The 25284-nt window shown below is 38.4% G+C and overlaps 1 protein-coding gene across 4 annotated transcripts in view; it reads right to left on the bottom strand.

Annotated features, from left to right (window-relative positions):
- The window catches only part of LOC124134678 (CLIP-associating protein 1-like), a 154423-nt gene that overhangs the window by 114556 nt on the left and 14583 nt on the right, over window positions 1–25284 (bottom strand). Inside the window, exon 1 of one of the 4 annotated variants that reach the window (XM_046499631.2) lies at window positions 1702–1820. The exons of the other annotated variants lie outside the window; for them this stretch is intronic. The gene's annotated coding sequence lies outside the window, so the exon portion shown is untranslated. Of the gene's footprint in view, window positions 1–1701; window positions 1821–25284 lie in introns of those variants that run through there. 4 annotated transcript variants of the gene reach the window in all.

Genomic DNA, 25284 nt, shown 5'->3' with positions numbered 1-25284 from the left:
GATCTATCAACAACACAAGATAGAAGTCAATGAAATATGGGATTTAACGTAACTGCCTACAACCACCTTTCTGCACACTGTCATAAAAAATATCCTTTTGATGTAGTTTAAATGGGCCATGACAAACAAGAGCTTACGAAAAAGCCTACTGTCAAAAGTTACACATCAAGAAAATGTTTAAAGGATCTGCCTGTTAAATCACAGCTATAATTTCTTCAAAGTCAAAATTCTGAAGTCAAAAACCCTTTTATAACCTCTGTCAATAACGATAAAAGTCCTGAAGCCTTATAGCTCCAACACATTGTCCTGCACATTTACCTTAAAATTTTACACTGACAGGTAAGAAAGATGTTTATCAGAAACTTCCACTTATCAAATCCAAAGTAACAGATCTGTATCAAGCGCTCAGAACCCACAGGCAATCAATATATAACAATAACCTGGCTTCAGATCAATAAACATAACTTCAACCAAATTCAAGCTCAGTATGGATTCCTTCAGACAAAGGTACATTTTTCTATCATTTGAAATGCCAAGTCAAGAATAAAAACCCAATTTTACAAAACACTGAAACCAAAGCACACTTTCAATTTGCAAAATTAATACAGAGTTGTTGCGTTCATTGTTAGGCTTAGACATGGATAAGTTTTCAATGGTAGTAAAAACTGGTTGAGAAGTTAACACAGTTTCATCAAGATGGCAACATGGAAATAGTGAGTGAGCGATTTGGGATGAATGACGCTTTGGACAGTATTCCATTTATATCAAGGTATGTCAGCTTAATGTTGGAGGAAAGCCTGAAGTGAAGCAGGTCTCAGATGTTTACCACTTTGCTGAAACCCACAAGCATCATCCTGGGTATGGTGCTGACAACATAATCGGGGTGAACTGGGAAAAAATTGCGGCATCTGAGACAACTTAGCCACCTATGGCCCCAGTAAAATGGAAATAAAATTTGATAAATGGATAGAAATAAAAAGTTGCAAGCACTGACAGAAAATATTCATCAGATGACCTCTTCTACAAACCCCATTGAAATGCATCTCCGCATCCTGAAAATTTGCTATCCATGACTAGCATACACTTCACTCCATTGATTTAGTGGATTCAAATTGCAGCGTGACAAATTCATCTTGTATCAGTTGTCTGAAATATCTCCTGTTAATCGATGCAGATAACAACATTAATTGATCACTGCAGGTATTAAGAGCATGGACAAAACACAACACATATTCCAACAAGAATGAATATCCTGGACTTGAAACTGGGACAATGCAACAGGTGTCGTCTGTTCTGGAACACACCACTGTCAATGTGTTACAAACTGCTGTAACCGACTTATACCACATTCTAACAACAAAATCATGTTTTTATCTCCACCACGAACTCCGCAGGAACTCAATGAATTCATGTTTGTCGACTTCGTAACGTACATTTCAAAACTCCACGAGCCCAACATAAAAAAAGTTGACGCTTTTCCACAAAGCTGTTGCGGCCATCACATCATCGCACTGAACAACAAATCATTAAACTCTGTATAAACAAAACACCTCTCAACCACAAAAACAAGGCAAATAGAATTTGACACCAATCTCCCCATCACATGGTCATCCCTGTACCAGCTTACCAAAACACCTTAAACTTCCATCAGTGATCATCAATAGAATAAACACAAACACAGACAAAACATCCTCGAACAACCTTGCAGGTGCCCCAGCTCACTGTCAGGTAAGACAATACCAATCAATGTTCTTCAACCAACATCACAGAGCTGCCATGCTTGCATCTTCCACAGGTAACCAACCACGATAATGTGACAAATGCTATCTGCACTTGTGGCAAACAGGCCAAACTTTGCCCTGAGGACAGGTCACTTGTATTATGGGATGTTGGCCTGCACATCAACCGCAGAATCACAACAGGTTTATCAGTATCGGCCTCAGTACATTCCAGGTGAGACCAGGTGCTAATGAGGAACTCGTCTGTGTGTGCCTATAGGTAAGAGGATTACATATTATGATGGCCTGTGGTGAAGGTGTTACTTCATGAAGCTAGTTTCCACTGTGTTATACAACACAAGCCAAGTATGTTTCTTTCACTCTACCAAGCTCCCTACAGTGTTAGGACATCCTTACCAGGCACTGTCAAGTTGTCAACAGCTGATATATTCACTGTAAACAATGATTCACATGACAACACATGCAATTTGATGCTCAACTTCCAATTCATTGGACAGGGAGTGGGTCAGGCCTTTAAATATTATGTACCTTCAAACATGAAGATCAATATGTAATTTGCTACATACAAATAACAACTTACAATAAGTTTAATCATACACTGCATGTTTGAACCACCTGCTATTATTGAAATGTGACTCTTTAATCATACAAAATAACAATGACTTGGAAATTAACTAAACAAATTTGTGTTGTAAAGCTACATATAAATGCTCATTAGCAATGATCAAACACAACTTTATTTCATTTTCATTATACAGTAAACTAAGCTTATAATGAACTCAAAGGGACCACTAATTTTAGTTCATAATAACCGCAGTTCGTTATAAGCATTTATACAACATATAAACAACAAACAGCCGGGACTAAAAATTAAGTTTGTTATATCGGTCAGTTCGTTATAAATGTAGTTTACTGTATTAGCCTAAAGGTTAAACCATCCACACTAGTGTCTTGCAAGGTATCGTTTTAACTCTCCTGGAAATATCAATACAGTAAACTTTAGTAATAACGAAGTCAAAGGTGACACTAATTTTAGTTCATTATAACCATAATTCATTGTATGCATATATACAGGATATTTACAGCAAATGTTGGGGACCCAAAAATAAGTTCATTATAATTTATATCCATCAGTTCATTAAAAGCGTGTTCATTTTAAACATATTTACTGTTCTGCTGTTTGTGCAATTGATGAAGGTGACCCCAATTCAGAGTTCCAGCCTACTGCACATCCTGATCATGCTTGGCAAAATCGGTTCGGCACCAGCTGGTGGTGGGTCACATGACTGCTGCTGCTGCTGTCGCCTCCATGGCAATGTGACCGAGACCACTCCACCACTTATCACTTTAATTTCATACTCAGTATCATCGAGTTCCACTCATTGGTGTTCTTTCGGCCTTATCCATTACATTAATTTATATTGAGCAAATTTTGAGTGAACAACTGACTATAATTTCCAGGTTGACCATTATTTACATATAAGAGATAAGATCCATATGATGACAGGGATTTATCTAGACCTACTCAGAAGCCGATATTCAGCCCCAAGTATGAATACACAATGCCATTTAGAAAGTGGTCAAATGTAACAAATGTTATATTTGGGATAACACTTTTTTAGTAAAGTACAGATTCTCGTACTTTTTGGGGTTGAGTCCCGTCCGGGATTCGAACCCACACTTGCCAGAGTGAGGCACCTAATCGCTAGCACACAAAGTCAGCGAACTAATCCACTCAGCCAGCGAGGCTTCCACATGTGTGTGGGTTCGAATCCCGGACGGGACATAACCCCCAAAAGTACAAGAATCTGTACTTTACTAAGAAAGTGTTATCCCAAATATAACATTTGTCCCAAGTATGTAGCAAATGAGGTTAAAACCCAATTCCTCAGAGTTTACGAAAATAAGAAACCTGAAAAATCCAATTTTGAACAGTATCATGACTTTTTCCCAATTTGCTTGCCAAGGGCACTCAGTTACAAGAAATCCCAGATAAATCCCTGAATGCTATCATGTATAGCAACCTTGTTTTTGTGTAAAATGACTTCACATACAGAAATTAGCACTCACCCGAATGTGAAGTGTACAAGCCCCCCACAAAAAGTCTGATGGAAGATAATTAAGTCATTAATACAAATAAGGAATTAAAATCTGCATATCCACTTACAAACCAAAGGTAAACTCCCCAAATAATTTTCTTATAATTTCAGGTTGTCATAGTTGTGCTTAAGACCAAAATTAAGGCACTTCTGTTTCAAATTTGGGGTTGTAAAAACAACACAGGGATATTCATAACACAACCATGCATAAATCAATATTTTATCAAACTTCCTCAATTTAAAATCTATCTTCAAGAAGCAGTAAACTTCCCTATTGAACGTCAATTATTAATAGCTGCTTATCCTCTGGCCTATTGATCCCCAACCAATTCATCAATCAAATCAATAGGCAAAGAATAAGGCCTGAAGCTAATGAGCAGCCACCTTAGAACTCACCACCATCAACCTGACATCATAACTACACCAACCATCACAAACACTGGCCCAGAAAGGCTGACGTTGAAAAGGCAAATGTCTTAACATTAGAAACTAATCTCCAATGCAAACAAGAACCCTTTCAGCAGAGGTGTGATGAAAGTTAATCAGTATATAACATTAATGTGCAATCAGGGCCTGTGGCTACCTCACAGTGGGCATCAAAGGATACTATACCATGCCCCAAAGTGACCCCTTGGGTCAAGAGTTAAATGAGCAGATAATGTTCCTGGCTATCTGTTTATGATAATGTTCACTCATGACTGGTCTGGTTCTTGGGAGGGTTGCAATGACATAATCCCTGCCCTGGTATGACACAATATCCACAGCTCCTGCTGATAAGGGGGAGTATAAATAACCACTGAAGAGTCTGGCCACAAGATAACTGGGTAGATGATTGTGCCTGTGTTATTATCATACTCCTTCAAATAGGTCCATAAAAATATCTACCTGATCTAGATACTCACCCACTCTATAAAGTATTCATACTTATATATTTAACAAACATAAAACTTTGGTGATGGAGAGATGTTTTTTCCTGTAAACATATTTGTTTTTATCATCACTGGTGATGTCCTATATAATGCACTGTCATGTAAAAACTGAAGATACATATAGAGAACATATTTACTTGAAAGCTAGAATGACCCGATTGAGTTGCAGTTTGCATCTTGAAACACCATGCAAACAAAACATGACAGGTATGTACATGTTTCGTACATTATTCTGTAATGCATGTACTTCATATCAGTAGTCTGGCTCTAACAGCTGGATAAATTTTTTTTTTAATCTGACAACATATTCCAGCCGCCAACCTTTATGTACAAAACTGAATGCAATCAAAATGGATATGTTATCAAACAGGAATCATGTCATCAAGCAAATGTTAATGATGATGTATCTACCTGAAAAGTTTCCTGATAATATTTCAACATTTGTTTCACATGTTTCCATGGAAAATCAACATGAAGCAAAAGGTAATTTCAACACAAAGTTCACATCTTGGTTGATAAGTGATGTTTAAACAAGAGGACAAAGTCATCAATATCCCCCACAATGGTAAATACATGTAAGCTTCATTTTGTTAAAAATCCTAAACTATCAAAAGGCACTAGTTCACCACTTGGCCTATCCATGTACCAAGTTTGGTGAAGAAATATTGTACGGTTTCAAGATCTGCTCTGGAAACAAGCACTCCAGCCTAAGTAAAAAAAGTTATTGCCATGGAAACTCATAGTTTTGTCAAAAATCCTAAACTATCAAAAGGCACCAGTTCAAGACTAGACTTATCTATGTGCCAAGTTTAGTGAAGAAATATTGTATTATTTTCAAGATCTGCTCTAGGAAAGACATCTTGCGCGGACGGACGGTGTCCATTTTAATATGGTTGCTACTGTAGTATTTGGATCTAGAAACTTGTAGTCCAGCAAATGTTCAGATCTCAACATTTAGGTTAGGAAAGGACCCCTTGGGTGGGGAGACATGCTGACAAAAGTAGCTTTCCACATCATTAACAGTTACAGAGGAAGATAATCATGGTTGCAGTCATCAGGTAGAACCAGACAAGTCAGCTGAAATGAAGGCCCACGCTGCCTGACGAATGCCACCCTCAGGAATCTTTTTTTATCATAACCGAAAAGCGTGGTCTACTTTATTCCTGGCTGTGTCACACATGTAAACATAAACATGTTATAAACAAAAGCATGACAGTGTCAACATGATGAATACTTGATCTGTACCACAAAATACCAAAACTATCAGCAAAACAACCAATCAACTTCACCATACCATGTACAGCAGGATTTCAGACTTGCAAATGTTTAAGATTTGGCAAATTGTTTTTCAAAATGGGTCTGTGATTTACAAAATTTGGTAAAGAAAAACAAGTTCCATGAAGACAAGAGACAATCTTCAAGCCATTTATCATAGCATACAAGTTACAGGTGCTTTACCACTAAATAAAGGGAAACACAACTGGACAGTAAGAGTTACCTCCCTTTACTCATCCACCAAATCACTACATTATGGAAACCAAAGCTTTTTTTAAGATGTCATTAAGGTCATATTTTGTTAAAGTGGAACTAACATCATGATGTTCCTTATTAGTTTTATGAAAAGCTGTTACAATGACTTGTGTAATGTTAGGTACAGATTTGTTGTCTCAGCTGTGTTTTCTTCTCCTAAAGGAAATGTAACATGGGTGTATCATGTTGACGTTTGTTTTTCCAACTGGGCAACTCATAACCTAGTCTCATTTAGATTTCTGTAACAGAAATGGTGAAATTCTATGACTTGTCCTTCTACATGAAAACAGGTCACACAAACATAAGAAATCAGAACTGTGTGCATGTAAACATGGTTCTACTGTCATACCACTTTCAGACATCCATGTATTTCACATTGGGCAAAAGTCGAAACATGTTGGTTTTCCAAACTAGAATGTCTCATTTTACAGATGGTTATTATTTATTGCAAGTGTTCTTGAAGAATTTTTCATCTTTTCAAACAATGTATTCAGATCTTCATAATTATTTAGTAACACGTCAAAACTTATATATAGTTTATGTGTTGGTCAATGGCAACGAAAATATTTACTTTCTTTTTGTTCCATACACTAACAGACACCATTGTCTTCAGTAAGTGAATGAGTGGCTGAATTGTACAATGTCTTGAACAGTATTTCAGTCACTGATGCAGCCGTATAGCAACTTCAGTCAGAGCAAGTCAGCTTAAAGTGGAGGTAAGCCAAAACGACGCAGTTCCTAGAAGTTTATCACTCAGGAGAACTCATGAGCACAAGTATGGTGCCAACAAACCAAATTTGGAACTGGAACGAGCATATCCAAGAATTAATTATTCAAACGATGGTCAGCAGATCATGGCACAACAAAGGGAAGCAACTGTGTAAAGCAAATAACAGCTAGTCCACCAGTGCCCCAAACATTATGTCGTGAATGGCCTGACCTGATACCATCACAAACTGCATGAGCACTGAGTTTCCTGCAGACAGTGTAGCTGGGGTTGAACCAGGATACTGCCGATAGTATTACACATGTTATGTACAGATTATGGCCATGTGTGAGGGCAAGTTTTGCATCAAAGTCTCTTGGGGAACTTGTTCTGATTCACAAGTCTTGCAGCAAAAGGTCAAATCCGTACCTCAGGTTTATATATAGTGTCCCGGAATCAGACAGTCAGCTTCAGTTCATTACAGAGAGAGTGGGAGGATACTCAGAAATGTCAGCCTGGATCTCCTCTATAACTAACTACTGGGCTACCTTAGCAGGGAAAATAACACAGGCCAAACAATTTGATAGTTTGCTCTTTACAAAAAAAAATCCCCGGTCGAAAAAGAAAAAAAAACAAAAAACACATGGTCAACACAAGAATTAATAAGCTAAACTCCGTCATTGCTTTCCTTGGAAGACGCTCCCACTGGTGTTCATACTTATTTTTATTTTCAAATTATTTCTAGAATGCATTTAGGAATCTGAACACTGAAATACATCATATACCTGTGGTTAGATGCATTTCATGGTGTATTGGCTCAGATAGATGATATGTCGGCAAACACTAAGAAAGATGACATATTATTGTTCGTTATGTCACTTTTTCATCCAAAATTCATACAAATAATTCAGGATAAGATGGGTGTTAAAACTGTTGCCTTTGTTTACAACCCCAGCCAAGAGTGTCATCTTTCATGTTTGTTTGTTGTTTGATGCCACACTCAGCAATATTCCAGCTTTATGACGGGATACAATGCCAGGCCTCAACCAAGTCAGCGAGCCTGACCACCCGATCCTGTTAGTTGCTTCTTACAAGCATGGATTGCTGAAGACTATTTCTAACCCAAATCTTCACAGGAGTGCAGTCTTTTAAGCGAAAGAGAATATCCAAACTTGACATATGTGACATTGTCACAGTGTGACTCACACCAACACATATCCCTTTGTATAAAACATTCCTTCTTGCATGAAGTACTAGGCATCAATATCTAAATATTCATTAATTTTTTTTATCACAAATCAATAACTCCTATAACTAACTACTTGAACTAATGAACATAGATGCAAGGCTGGACTGTGTTCAAAGACAATAGACTCCCATGAATACCATGAAAATTGAACCGAATGAGTATTCGTCCACCCTTCAACAAGAATGAGAACAGTCATTAGTAGAGGAGTCTAATCTCTGTATCTATTCGTTGGATAAAGCTAAGGTCTGAATCAACAAGAGCCACAGAACTGGAGGATCGAGAATAGATGGTTTATTGTTGTAAGTTCGTATCACGTACATAATGGCTGGCAAGTGATCATCAGCCCCATGTGGAGGCGACATGTAGCGGAAGTGTGAATGCTGCTGGCAATAGACCTGCCACGCCTACAACACAGTTCACTCAATAACAGCTTCTGTTAAAGAGTAGCCTCCCTTACATAGCAATTATGTTTCATAAATCATAGGAATTGTTTTCAGTGATCAGTTATGGGTGTTAGAAAAACATAGATTTCATGTTGAATCTCACATTCAGAGAAGTATTTCAAACAAATAACAAAAGCAATTATACATATGATTAAGAATTGAGCTGAAAAGAAGAAAAAAATTGTTTCTTGACTCATGGACCCAAAACAGAAATATATCCATTTCACTTGTCAATGGTATTAAAGTGAGTGAGTTATGTTGGGTTTGACTCCTATTATTCAATCTTATCTCAATCCGGCCTTTCCAGGTGGTTCTTAAAAGAAGAAGCTTTAAATGAGCAAATCAGAGAGGTTTACAACTTTGATGAATTTCAATGGGCCACCCCTGCTGTCTTGTTGGTGTAAGTCTGGGACTGAAACCCCTCCCAAGCAGACACACAGCTAGGGGACATAACTACATACAATCAACTGAAGTGTCAAACACCACTGGGCCTGTCTTGTCAATGATACACTGCAACATGTTCAGTCAGATCCGTGAGTTTCTTCAGTGATGACTCATACGACCCAGTCTAATGTGGATACAATCCTACAGATGGGGGAAAGCATTATTCTTGCATCAAAGTAGATTAAAATGCATAAGAGAAGGTAAATAGAGAGTGTTTGCACAGGTCCGCTGTGAATGATGCTGGGAGATTATAGCCTTCACCTGGAGGGCACACTCAATACGCCCAGGAATCCCACCACTCCTACCCTAGTTCTTCCTTGTGCCATGTGTCTCAGTGCACGCTCAGAAATACAAACTAGCCTTTGCTTTTCATCTCATTAACCCTGAGACCTGTTTTGTTTGCCATTAACCAACATAAATAAGACAAGTTTACATGTAAGTTTTAACATGTTACAAAGTAATTGTGAAAATCTGAAGACATAAAAAGGTTAACAATTCTTCAAGGAAACTGGTAGTAAATGAAAGCTATCTATGAAGTGTGACACTGCAATTTGGAAAACCAATAAATCTTTGCCCATCACATGTTTTTACACGGTAATTATACAGATTTTGTTCTATCAAATATATTCTATTCTCCACTTTGCACAACCAGGATTTAATAATGTTTCAGATAAAACAAGAAAAAAACAATTAAAGGTATGATTTATTCATAATAAAAATATATATTCTGGTAGATAGGCTCCTGATCCGATGGGGTCCCAATGATAACCTTCCATATCATCTCCAGCAACTCTACCAGAAACCAGTAATGGTGTCAGCATGGGATGCTTATGATATCCAAAATGTCCTCCTGACAGATAAGGATGAGTTGTGGTCCACACCGGCTGAACAAACCAGCAGGGGCGGCAGCAGCATCTCACTCCATGCCTCATCGGCCCTTCACTTCACCATAGTCGTATTGATCCATGTTTAGCATATCTGCTGTATAAGCATAATTCTATGCCTCACCAACTGTGGCATGGCACTGATAAGGAACTATCGGACTAGCAGTGTATAATAATAGCACTGCATCATTGCTGAGGTTAACTGTCCCCAATAGAAATTGAGGCCACAATAATTAATCACATGACTTTCATTCAAAGTTTTTACAGAATATGAAGAGTAAGTTTTATTTAACACCTGTTTTATTTAGTCACATCATGGTGATTCAGCTTGATGGGGAAGGATGTTTTGCTTTTTTGTTTGTTGTTTAACACCGCACTCAGCAACATTCCAGCTATATGAAAGCGGTCTGTAAATAACCAAGACTGGACCAGACAATCCAGTGATCAATATCATGAGCATCGATCCAAGCAATTGGGATACGATGACATGCCAAGTTAGCAAGCCTGACCCTCCAATCCTGTTAGTCAGCTCATATGACAAGTATAGTCGCCTTTTACGGAAAGCATGGGTTGCTGAAGACCTATTCTCTACACAGATCTTCACGGATCGAAGCCCACAAGTATGGGTAAACTGCTAACAAAACAGTAAAGACAAGATATATTTATGGATGACAACTTCTTTATTCTATTATGATGCAATATTTCGGTATAGGTCCTTATACTATTGTCAAGCAAGAGTGAAACATAATCAGGGCAAATTTGAAATCACCGCACAACAAAGGGAAGGAACTCTGCACAGCAAATTGCAGCACCGTAAATGACTGAGCCATGTGTGGACCCCTATGACGGGAGGCATTTTTTTTTATATAACGAAATATTCAACATGTCCAAGGCATTTGTGTTCATCAAATGTCAAAGAATGTGATTCGCATGAAGCTGGAATGTTTGGAATGTACTTCCTTAAGTATAGAATGATGGGAACACATTGCAATGTTTCTTGTCTGCAGGTACTAGTGAGTGAGTGAGTATGGTTTTACGCCGCTTTTAGCAATATTCCAGCAATATCACGGCGGGGGACACCAGAAATGGGCTTCACACATTGTACCCATGTCGGGAATCGAACCCGGGTCTTTGGCGTGACGAGCGAACGCTTTAACCTTTAGGCTACCCGACCAGGGGCCCCCTGTCTGCAGGTACTAAGGAGTATTCAAACGATGTGATAGCGATAGAAATTTGCACTGGTCCTATATTCTTAGCCAAACTGCCCAGTAGTGTTTGGCAGTGAGCATGTTTACAAATTAAGTCCACCAATCTGAGACAAGTAATTTTTAGGAAGGACTAGTGGCTTTTCCGTGTGGACAACCACTCTTACCATTAGGTAGATGGCAACTCTGTAGCAGAACATTTTCTTAGACTAGTTCAAATAAATATTAATTTCTTACCCTGGTGAATCAGGCGAGGATGAAAATCTAAGAATTAATTCATTATGGCCTATTCCTGGTTTGACTGAGCGAGTAAAAAGGGGTGAATGCTGCTTTCAGCAACATTAGAGAAGTAGTAAACTAGATGAACAATATGTTTCCAAACCTACACGTGAGAATTGGACCCGATGACTTGGGTAATAACCACATGGCCTCCTAACCACCCTTCGTCCTGGCTGAGAATCAAGGAAGAGGATGACTTGCTGCAAGCAGTATCGATGGCATCATTGATTCAGCCGTGCCAACAACAATAGGCCATCCGACCCTCAGATGTTCACACACACTGGTAGCAGCTATTTATAGGTCTCCACAGGTGTTGCGTGCAGAATGTGGAAGATATGCATGGTCTGATCTGGGCTACATGCTGTCAATGTAGAAACATACCTTCAATATCATTTGAGCCCAAACCACTGAATCTACTAGCCCAGATGTTTTTTGACAATAATGCAATGTTCAAAATAATAAAAGTCATGAAAGATGCAGATTTGGAGAAAATACACTGAATGAAATGAATGAGGGAAAACTTAGTTTTAGACACAGTAAAATGATATGCTATCATGGGTTCCCTGACATGTCTTCCAAATTTGCGTTGGAAACAATGCACACAAGACACACCTCAACATTGACTAACATGTGTTGCATTTGTATGCACACTATTTCAAAATACTGACAGTAAAGCTTTTCCTATATTTTTCATTGTTCCCTTATTCATTTCCACAAGAGTTGACTAAATGGATTGAGTGATACCAAGCTGCAGTTTAACATGAATACCCCACTCAGACACAGTATACCAACTCCGAGCCGACCAGTCCTTGTTTTAGCCCCTTAATGCCGAGCTGGAGGCAGGATAACAAATACACTTTTGGTATGACTTAGACGGGATCGAACAACTGACCTTCCACTTTCTGGGAAGACACTATCAACAAGATCACAGAGGTACTCCTGTAATTCTTGTAAGAGCTTTTTCTTGTTCATACCTACTACATATGGCACAAGCACAAAATGGTTCATCAGAATATTATACTTAAGCTTATCATGTGCTTATGGGATCTGAGGGAGTGAGGGAGTTTTGAACAGTATTCCAGTCATAATATAGCGTATAAGGTCCTGAAAACAAGGAACATACGATGAACAGCCCAAGATTAGTTCAATACATATACACCTAGGAGTACTGACTGATATTTCTATCTTTAAATTATGTTGGTGTCTATTATAGACTACACACAGAAAATAGGAAAAGTGGTAATAAAGTAAATGGAAAGCTCACGATTCTTGGCTTCTCGCCAACTACTAACCTATCAATGACATCCTATATCTACTGAGGAGGGGTTCCACTTCTACTTCCTGTATATACAGAGTTAACCAACAGCCAGAAGATAGTGAAGCGCCATTCAACCAAGGGAACTATGTTAATAGCATCCCATATGTATGGGACTGAAACCTAATGACAAGCTTTCTAAAAGCCAAGCTGGGACAAGTATGTAAATTATGCTATACTACAATAAGAAAAATATGTTAATTCCATAAGAACAGTTCTAAATTAAATCACCTGGACTACCAAGTTTCTGGATAAACAAATCATGGGTTTGCAGTAATGCCCTTCAGTTAATAATCATTAGACTCTGCAACAGGTAATTGTCCAAAAGGAAGGGTTTCCGACCAGATGGGTTCTGACTAACAGGAGCACAGTGTGGTTTCCAGGTCAGAACACTGGTCATAGGAGGCAACATAATCAGGATCAGGATCTTGGTTGATACAGAGTTTCTGTTGGCCTTCGGTCACCCGTCAAAGACTGATTTAAAATCCAATTTGACAGATGGTTTGTTTGATAGTCAGACTTTGACCGATAGAAATGCTAAGCAAGGCATCACACTTTTCATAATTTAATAATTAAACAGTAAATAGTAAGAATTAGTCCTACTCACAGTATCAATTTAAAAAAACAATGCACAGCCATCAAAATTTGTAACTGAAACTCTGAGCACTGCATGTCTTTGCCTCATACTTTCTATATCATAGGGAAATGCTGTCAGGAGCTATAGTGACTAAGTGAAGGGCTTTTATTATCGCAATGTTTATATATATTGGCCAGATGATATATATTCATCCATTAACTAACAGTATTGCATTTATTTGTTGTCATGGTTTATCCACCAATTTTGTTGATTTGACTTATTGACTTATTACATTCTATGGGTCCAGGTCATTGACCTGTATACAGTTTTTTGTGTCAAAATAACTGTGATAGCATGCCATCATACCCAATCGGTGTAAGATGTTGCTCAATTATCAATTACTGGATTGTCTGGTACTGACTAGATTAACAGATTATTGTCAAGCTGAAATACTGATTAGTGAAGCATTAGACAAAAACAAGAAACTTCAAGGGTTTTAGAAGTCAAAGCACACAAGCTAATAAGTCAAACAAGGGAGGACTGAAATGTCCACAATTACATCTAACACAATTGCCAATAGGCCAGTCTGAACAGAACACTTCTACCTCTTACATCTAAGTGGTTCTGTTAATATTCTCCCAACAGATATGTCATTAACAAATAACAACAGTCATAAACAGCTTCAGCTTGTGGTCTAGATTGTTTACAACATAAATCCTGCATTGTGGCTCTTGGTGCCAGACTACCTGAGGCTTTGCAGAAATCAACAGGTGTACACACTTAAAGCTAGAGGCCCCCACAAAGATAGCATCAGACGTTGAGGGCAAATCATCACATCGTTGATAGAATATTTCCACACAACAACAATCATGAGGGCGCCTGACGTAGGCTAGGGTCAGGTAATATGACAAGAGTTATGTGCCCTTGTTGTGAAAGTAACACTGGTCTTAAAATAAATATTGGTGAAATCTGTAAAACTTATCATGCTGATTGACATTCTTTTTTTAAAATATTCTGCATTTTGTTTTGGTTTGTTAGGCTGTTGTCATCATAATTTTTGTTTCCATGGTTTACATAAGTTTCATATTCTTTTATCTACAACCAACACAAAGCTGTACAATTTTGTACAAAGGGCCTGTGGCCTGTACTGTACTATATAAAGAATTCAGAATTCAAAAACTTGGTAACAGAATTAAAGGTATTGGGGTCATCATGGTATGTACAAATGATGTAGGGTGTCAAACATCTTGAACATGAACATATGCCAACAAGCGTCAGTAGTATGTTGACAATGTGATTAACAGCTAAAGACCCTTTTTCGTAAGCCTATGTCACTCTGATTGGATGCTGCTATGAAACTGGAAAAAAAGGAACGTAAAAACAATGAAAAGTACAAGATTGAAGTTGATGGAAAAAGCTAAAAACAAAACCAAAACACAACCCTGAATGCAACCAGTGGTTTCGCCCATGCATATGCAATGCATAAAAAGAAACAGTCAATGTGGGTTTAAAATGGTTCCAGATGCAACTGAACTGCACTCTTGGAAATTGAAAATGTGATGTTTTTGTAATACTAATTTATCTCCGATTATCCGCCTGATCCCTATATAATCACGATAATGATGCTGAGTATAGGATCTGGTACAGATTATTCAATGCAGCATAACTTGTAGCAGGAAGATTTATATCAGGAAAAGCTACAACTACCGGTAATATGTTTTGCCTCACTATTCATCAACATAACAAAGGTATAATTTGTCTCAAAACAAAAAAAATGTTGAGAGAGTCATGTTATATTCAATATCGTCTGTCAATGTTCATCACAACGCTAGGTGAACAGGAAGTTAAATGAGTACAATTGTATGCAAGTATTGACCAAACTATATTTTCAAAGGAACAAATAAGTTGAACAGAGGTGAAAACAAAAATATGTGTTGCCTGCATAGCTCTTCTGTGTATCCATGGTACCTTGCCTTGTAAAAGACAACTTCTTTGATAGGCATTTAGAAGTTGGTGTACTAAAGTAAGGATAAGAATTTATGGATAAACAACTTCTTTATGTAAAAGACAATGCTGATGATATGTTAATAGAAAATGATATAACTTAACACCAATTTGATAGAAATATTCCAGCTTACCAAAGCTGCCTGTAACTTATCAAGTCTGGGACAGACAAACTAGTGGTTGACATTATGAGCAACATCCCACGCCAAGTCACCGATACTGACCTTTCAACCTCTCATAACAAGCCTCAGAGTGTTGTGGAGGAATTCTAACCTGGATCCCAAAGGGTGAGTAAGTTAAAATTTAACATCACATCTGCACTATCTCAGCCATATAGTGAGGACACCCACGAGGCTAGGAACAAGATATATATACTGATATCTGCCATGGCTTCTATAGAATTGTGCCAGTGGGGATTCAAGGGCAATAGATCCTGTGCTTACAATGTGTGAACTAGCTGATCATTACTGATCAAGTCATTGTTGCCAGGTGTGGATCGCTGAGCAGACCATGAACCAGATTGACGTTTGGTTCCAAGATGAAAACTCACAGGTAGATTTCTTAACACTGAAATATTGTTGACTGCCGCATAAACCAGCACTGCAAGGGCAGACACCATTGTTCATATACACCTAGTCCGCAGCTCATCTAAGCGATAAGATGATTGTATCTCCCATCCCATACTTTAACAGAGGCCTACAATAGTCATAGCGCTAAGATCGCTATGTGCAAGTGGACCCTGGACAAGTGGTTAATGCAAAATAACTAGATTTGGGGGAAAACAACTAGTCCCGCTAGATTTTCACTCGTCTTGGGCAGCGGACTGGTGGCCATGTCTAATCTGCATAAGTGTTTCAGGAACACTGAGAAATAAAAATATTAAAAAAATGATGAATATGTTCTGAATTCTTTGTGTCAGATTAAAGACATGTTCAAACATGCAGGGGTCTCTGTGACCTTGTACTAAATTCCTAATCACAACCACATGGCTCTTTCTAACTTAGGCACTTTTTCTGAAGATATTAGTTTTCATGCAGTCTCATTCTTCTTTACTTTTCAACTCATTTTTCTGAAAGGAACATAATTAGGTTGTTTGTTCACACACAGCAAAATTAAATACTGCAGCCGATAAATAATCCAGTGATTGCTATCATGAGTATCGTCCCAGGCCATCAGGGCATGATGACGTAATCAACCGAGTCACCAAGCCTATCCACCTGATCCATTTAGTCACCTCTTACGACCAGCATTAGTTGTTGGGGACCTGTTCTATGGAAACATGTCTGTACTTAACAATCCTACCCTACAAGGTTATACTTAGTCATAAGAAAGATTCACTCCAAAGTGTATTTCCTTCAACATAATGTTTACTTTCCATTTTTTTATCCACGTAAACATGCATCCAAAATTCATAAAACCACATGGGCATAAACAACATTTCGTCTGAAACCAAGACCACATTAACATGTGCTCTATAGACCATTTAGCCTCAAAGGTTACTACACCAGTTTGTATCAGGAGACAACTTCTGTTAAGCACTACCCACAAGGGGTGTATTGTATCGTGTCAAACACAATCAAGATGCCCTCGTCCACTGTCACACATGACCGACTATCCGTCACAATCAAGCCCTGCAATGACTACCCAAGTGTAAAATCAAAGGTCAAGGTCACTGTTATCCTACGACTAAAAGTGATATAAGAGCAATGAATAAATCATGCTGTTCCTCAGATAAATCTGTCCAATTTCAGAGAGATCTTGGCAAAATGTCCCACCTGCTTTAAAGACTTCTTTGTCAAACTGTTGTCAAGATGTTCTGTGAAAAAAGATCCAACATGCTTAAGTCTCCTTAAATGTTCAAAACCAAAAGTTCTTATCTTCAGTGAGGTGCCTAACAGGATCAGGTGGTCTGGCTCGCTGACTTGGTTGATGCATGCCATTGTATCCAAATTGAGTGGATCGATTCTCATGATGTCAATCACTGGACTGTCTGGTCCAGATTCAATTATTTACAGACTGCCGTCATACAGCTGGAATATTGCTGAGAGTGGTGTTAAACAACAAACAAACAACAAACAAACAACACACTTAAATCTACAGGAACAGACAAACAAGATATGCTTCTGACCACTGCTACAGGGATGCAATTTGGCACTAGCCCACTAGCACAGTCACTTTGTATTAGGAACCCTGGGGGGTAGTAGTAATGCAGGATATTTATCCTGTCCTTACATGATGTCACTATTAGGGCTAAATGTTTCAGGTTTCATCCCTACTATTTCTATATATGATAATCTGCGAACACTCACAAAACAGGGACAGTGAAACCCAGGTCAGCGAGCACTTCCTGCCTTTAAGCAGGCATCTCGTGTCATTGATATAAGTGCAGCCAGATCCAGGATACACACTGCTTGTCATGCTGTCCTTCATCACTGCCAAAGATGTACTAATTTCATACCATTGTACACATTTCATGACCAACCTACTGCCTACCTACATACCTACATATATTAAACATTATTCCATGATTTATCAATGGAAATGCTGTGTTTTACATTAAGTATGAAAATCAATTGGTCTTTGTCAAAACCATGCGATAAATGCAAGAATTATGCCTTTAATGAAAAGTTGATATTCAGTATCAGAAACTTCCATAACCTGAGCATGTTGAATACACCTGATTTGGGCTGGGATGGGTAACTCGGGTACTCGGGTCAGGTTGGTACTGAGTAGGACCTGGGTATCCACATGACTATCTGTACCTGTGTATCTACATGACTATCTGTACCTGTGGTTAGTCATGTGATATACTGTTTAACATGTTTAATGACATTAACATTAAAACTCCATGGTTATGATTTCTGATTATGCAAGCATTCCTTCTGACTTTTATACATTCGAGTAAGGATAAAGTGTCTATCAACTGAAATGTATGCATGATCAGATCGTTTTATATATGTATCTACCGTATATCGCTGTGTATAAGGCGACCCCACGTATAATCCTATACTCTGTGTATAAGGCGACCTGGAATGAAGCACATCACAAGTGCGCACACAAAACTTATATATGCAATAAAAATATGTTTATCTTGCATTGTTTTTTCTACGATGATTGGTCGCGTGTGTAACTCCAGCACATGTTTCCATTTTGTGTTTACACGGTACGACACCAAATTGGTGCCCGTAACATAAAATTAATTTATGAAGTAATAACATATAAGAGACAATGGTGAGTAATTTAATCGCCAATTAACTATGTTGTAACTAACTAGGCTTATGTTTGCTTCACATTCAGCTTGTTTATTCCACAATCACTTATACACGCCGTATCCAACAGTTGTTAATACAACTGTTAAACAGCGGGAATTGATTTCAGCTTCACCGATTATCACATGTTAGGTCACATGTGAAATATGCAAATGCTTACCGGTACTTCCAGCTCTCTACTCACGGATGTTGATTGTGTTACCGTGTCAGCTGGTTTGACAATCTGCATCGAGGCGAGGGTCATTTCAACTTTATTTGCAGAAATTATTAAACTTTATTCAAGGAAAAGAGATACAAATCATGTTTATGTATGGAAATAGTTATTGGAACAGTTATTTAGGACGAAATGCGAAGTTTTATTATCAAATGCTGGACTGGCTATCAGACGCCGGTCGCAAGTGGAAAAAAATGTGAGATCTTCGACTCTGTGTATAAGACGACCCCCCTTCTTAACCCCCTCATTTTAGGTACGAAAAACTCGCCTTATACACAGCGATATACGGTACATAGTTTTTGCCAGGCCTGCAGTAAATCAATTCCAATTTGGACATTTTGTACCCAACTCTTGAGACCTATAGCGAGTGCCCGGGTAGGGTCGGGTAATTTAAATTTAAATTTGGACTTGTCCCATTCCTACACCTAACTGATTATAACCAGTGTGATAACACCCATGAGTAGTTACATCAAGTCCTATTTCATGTATATGGGGCAAAATTTAATGTCAACGCAAAAACCCAATCTGATGAACAATGCAAATTACCAATAGTTTTAATGCTTCTCAAAGTAAACTTCCATTATCTGGCAGCATGATCCCTGTTCTGACTTCACGGATAACACCCTCCTCATAAACAAACACAAGTAGTCCCCAATGATTGGTGATGAAGTAAATGACAGATGACACACATCGGTCACAACATAAACACACCCAATGACATCAGGACACCGCATATGTCAATATATTTAATTAAACGGTATGAAGTGCATGCAGTATCCATCAGGAGGATGCACAGCTTGGCTGGGGATCAATATGTAAGTCCGTGCAGCAGACAAACACAGATGCATGTAATGGAACCACAGGAAACCTTGACATTTTCTCTTCCCGGCTCGCAATATGATTCCCGAAGCAAGCCTGGGTTGATAAAGCCTTCAATCTGATGCCAGATGACATCTATAAGTCTAGCCAATATGCTGTCTGATCGGCCTCCATGGAAGTACTGGTTGTCCGAAACATACCTCTCCTTAGGATACAGAGGAACTCACACTGACGTGTGCAGTGCATGCGAATCCTGATCAATATGAACCATGTACTATACAAATAGGAACAGTCATGTTATCACATATCCGAGTGCAATATTCTTCAGAGACATATTTCTAATGAGGATAATTGTAGCCTAAAATATTCATGCTCCCAGGGTATAAATACCAGCTTATTTCCAGATCTATTTTCAGAATCGATGTCAGTCACCGGGTCCCTCAAGACAGTTATTCCAAGTAGTGTATCAATTTCCAAAATTCGAATTTCCCATGGTCATGACAACACCAAATATCAAAAGTTGAAATTGTGAAATTTTGTCAGGGGGATGTACACAGCACAGCTTAAAATTACAGCAATCGAAACTATCCCGTTTTAGACGATGCTTAAGTGACTCGAACATGTGATGGAACATCACTCCATGCATTATTATGCAAGCAAGATCTAAATAATCTATAGCTGACTAGCACTCTGTTTGATTATCAATACCCAATTTTATTAAAAACAATACTAATTTTCCCCTATCAACATGCAACATTCTATCCATCGATGTGGGTGACGCCTTAGTTCACTCCAACCTGACACAAGCATTTCCTTGTGGAGATGAAAAACACAGAAGGTAAGACCGTTACCAGCCTGTGTGCTACTTCCCTACTGATGTAAGTGGGACTGTCAACATGGGAGACGGAAGTCAGCATGACCCAGGCAAAAAGCATCAACATGAGGCATTTCTCACACGCTCGGTAAGTGGATTACCACTGGCATATCCATCCTTATGAGTCACTGGGCTGAGAACATTCCATGTAATTAATGACAGATGACAACAACTTTCTAGTTTGTTTGTTTGTTGGGTAATGCTGACCTCATGAATATTCTAGCCATACGACAGCAGTCTGTAAATAATCAAATCTGGACTAGTCAATCCAGTGATTGATATTGTGAGCAACAATCCATGCCATCAGGTACGATGACATGCAATCAACCAAGTCACCGAGCCTGACCACCCAATCATTAAGTAGTCTTAAACATAGGTTTTTAGGGGCCATTTATAACCTAGAATCCCGAAAGAATTCAACAACTTTAAAAGTATCTACTGAATAATTAGACTGCAAATACATCTCACTTGTCAAAACATGTAAAAAAGATTCTTTTTTCAAAGCAAGAGTTTCAGAAATTATTTAATCATGTTTAACACAAAAGTTCTTAATCTCTGGCCTGCCTAAAGGCAAAGTTTACAAATGAAAGGCCTTAAGGAAGAAAAATGCCCCCTATTTATCCACAATTATCTTATAAAGAACATGCCTCCAGAATTTCAACCCTAAACAGGTTATTTCAAGGTTCGAGACCAGCAAGTGTAGCACCAAGGTTTTCTGTTCCAATGGTGTGATTCGTCTTCTTCCATTAGATTTTTTGTTTTGTTTGTTTGTTGTTTTACGCCGCACTCAGCAATATTCCAGCTATATGAAGGTGGTCTGTAAATAATTGAGTCTGGACCAGACAATCAAGTGATTGATATCATGAGCATCGATCCACACAAATGGGATCGATGACATGCTTCAACCAAGTCAGCGAGCCTGGCCACCCGATCCCGCTAGTCGCCTCTTGCAACAAGCATAGTCGCCTTTACAGCAAGCATGGGTTGCTGAAGACCTATTCTACACCGGATCTTCATGGGTCTGCTACTAAGTAAAGGTCATGCTTCCATTACAAGAACATTAGACAAATGATAGAAATCAAGTGCGACAAGAGAGGGATTCCAATATCCTTCATGTTTCAATCTCTTCTTATCAAAAGAATTATAATTTCATAACGTTATTACAGTTATGACGTGTACCCTTCACCATGTTGTCAGTTATCTTACAACACAATTACTGAAAAAACCTCAGCTCGATGAATCATGAATTATGAACCACAAGTCCGAAGTCCTGATCTACTAAAATGTATTTCTGTTAGTAAGCTTGTGTTAATATCTAATAATAACCTATATGCCTAACTAAAAACCACCACAAGTGATGTCAAATGACAAGTTTGAACAATAAATCTTTTACTTTCTGGCACAGGGGGCATAGTCTGTCTTTTGGGTCAATGTTGCGGTAGGTCTTTGTGAATGTACCTTGAAGGGACAGAGACTATATTTCAGTGAAAGGGTTGTTGACAACTAAAATACATGTTCTCATCATACCATCATAAACTAAATTTGGTTCTCAAAGAACACAAAACAAACATCTGTTACGACTCCATCTAAACACTGGAACAACAGTTAACAACTAATAGACTGTGTCTCAAAACCTATTTTGGGTAAGAAATTTCACTAAAAAATATGAATAATACTAATCACTAATAGGAGTAAAATTTGCACGAAATCTATCTGTGATTTTAGCCACTAGTCCAAAGCCGGAGTCCAGTAGGTTTTATAATGATGTGGTAAGTTTTGCTAATAAAAGTCCATACATTACCACTAAGATCTACTGAAAATGATATCAAGAGACTGGTCCGGGCTAGTAGACTCAAACAGTTTTGTACAGACTTTAAAATGATACTGAACATCCAGTTCATTCTACATGTACAGACATAGTCTGTCTTACAGACCCTGATACAAATATATCAACTACAGCCCATGCAAGTCTATAACGTTTGGCAAGTCTAGATTACTGCAGTATCAGGCAAAATGAAGAGAATCACTGGGCTCCCTTTTTATTATATTTTTATTAAGATAACTGAGCAAATGTTTTTTCTGTACGATATGTTCATTTCAGAGACTATATGTTGGTCTAGTACAGACAGATCAAGACCAGTACTTCATCCCAGGCCATGTCAGGATTTACTTTCAGCCTTTCAGGCTTGAGATCCAATTCATATTCCAAAGTCTAAATACAACATGAAAACAAAATGTCGGGTTCTATATTCGTACGGTGAAAAAAATCCCTTTGTATTCTGAAGTACACTATTGTGGAACCAAAAGGAAGGCAAAGGTGCGATATATAACCTAGCCCACCTAAACTCGTTAAAGATCAAAGAAGAGATGAACAGCCACCGGCACGAAGTAGAGGTCACTCCACATCCCATTTACCTGTCTGTTCTGACAACACACCTGTTCAGCAATGCCGCACTGGAAGGAGAATCACAGCCTCACAAAACACCTTCGTGTGTTGCCAGCTGGGAGCTTCATACAACTTACAAGACAAGCAAGTTGTAAATGAAAATGTTGAAGCTATTAACAAACGTTAGAAATGCTTATCAGCTTGTTACTCTTGCAAAACCATGGCATACATGGGGATTCCCTTTTGCTGAACCACATGCATGTAAACACAGGAAACACAAATTGGATGCTCACACCATCAAGTTTGACCTGCTAATCCAACCATCATGTGGAAGATAATTAACTTTCATCATCTTTCATTTTCATGTCTGAATAGGTCTTCAGCAACTCATGTTTGCCTTAACAAGCTACTAACGGGATTGGGTGGTCAGACTCACTGACTAGGTTGATGACTGTCATCGTATCCAAATTGCCTGGATCGATGCTCATGATGTCAATCACTGGATTGTCTGGTCCAGCTAGATTATTTACAGACCTCCGTCATATAGCAGGAATATTGCTGAGTGCAGCATTAAGCAACACCCAATCCTATTAGTCACCTCTTACGACAAGCATAGTTGCCTTTTACGGTAAGCATGGGTTAATGAAGACCTATTCTAACCTGGATTTTCACCGGTACCAATTGAGTACAATAGATACCAAAACACTACAGTCAGTTCTATAACTTATCAAATAAGCTGACATTGCAACTGATGAAAGTATTTTCCATATAAGGTATGAAAATACTAATTAAACATTCCAGGAGTTCCCTCTGACAAGAGACAGCGTTGTTGACAAAAGGTGACTCAGAATAGCTCACTTTCTGTTCATACAAGACTACCTACAAGAGGAGCCTACTATGTGTTTGCACATTCAGTGAGTTGACCCCTGTTGAACAATACAACTGTATAGATACACGTTTCAATGGCCATGCACAGTAGACACACCGACACACATCCTTATAAACGGGGGTATTCATAGTGCTCCGAGACTACATCGATTATGTGGCTGTTGCTCAATGAGGTACTAACTGCACTTCATACTGCAAGACTTCAATAGGCACATACACATACAATGAGATAATGATACATTGAACTACAATAAGAAATTGGATCGATCCTATGAACAGGGGATAACTGGTATGGTATAAATATTACATAATGTGTTTGGTGGTTGTCTGAAAGAGCTTCATTTGGCACAAGCACCATTTGTGGCAAATGGGGGTCACGATTATTGCCCTTATATAGCGATGTGCATGCATGTGTGTTGCTGTGTGGCTGTTTGTACTAGTCCAGACTAATGCCGATTAGAGTGCTAGTCCACTTAAGTCTACTGAGATACCATTCTGCAGTTTAACATGGACGCCAGCAATAGAACTTGGCACTTGCCCTTTAGTCCTTGCCAACTGCTCAATAGTTAAGGTATCATAAGGACTAGTAGACATTTGTCATTTTGAAGAGTTTGCTATATGTTATCATCATCATAAGGACTAGTGGACTAAAACTGTTAGTTTCTACCTGTGGACAACCTACTCAGACACAGTATACCGACCAGTTCATGTTCCAACCCCTTAATGCCGAGTGCCAGACAGGGTAACATTTCCAAGTACCATCTTTTCACGACTTTTGGGATAAAGTGTCAGGGATCGAACTTTGGCACACACGAACACTTACTACATACTAGTTGGTTCAATACATTTCTCCACTCATGACTGGGAAGTTTGCATACACATTGACACCAGCATGATGAGTGCAGAATACCCTAAACAGTTAGTGCACCTGGTACACACTCCAGTAATTGCTAATATTTCAAACTGAAAACAGAAACATCACTTACATATTACCATGATTTGGACATGCAGATATTACATAACATGCCTCAACCAATTGTACACAATGCACAAAGCCACACTATATATACAATACATACTTTTTTGTAAACATTTTCAATGTAATGAATACTGCCGTTTCATGTAATAATGCCTGTTTCAGTTCAAACCTTTGTGCCACATGTTAACCAGTACTACCATACATTTCTTCTTCCTTTCAAAAGATAAACCGAAGAAAGCTTAAACATGTCTGTCCTCTATTAATAATGTTCACATCCACATCCGTTGTAACATGACCAAACGCAAGAAAACTAACAGAAGACTTTTATTCCACACTTCAATTTTCACTCACGAAGAAATATCAACAATTATAAAATATCAAAATGAATACTATGAAATTATCATGTCAATAAGATCCACTTTCTTCTTATCGATCGAGTCATCGGTGTTGTT

Source organism: Haliotis rufescens, unplaced genomic scaffold (genome assembly GCF_023055435.1).
Source record: "Haliotis rufescens isolate VD_foot unplaced genomic scaffold, xgHalRufe1.0.p SCAF_4, whole genome shotgun sequence".
Taxonomy (NCBI): Eukaryota; Metazoa; Mollusca; class Gastropoda; order Lepetellida; family Haliotidae; genus Haliotis; species Haliotis rufescens.
Note: the sequence above shows the minus strand (reverse complement) of the source record. Positions and strands in the feature narration are given on the sequence as shown.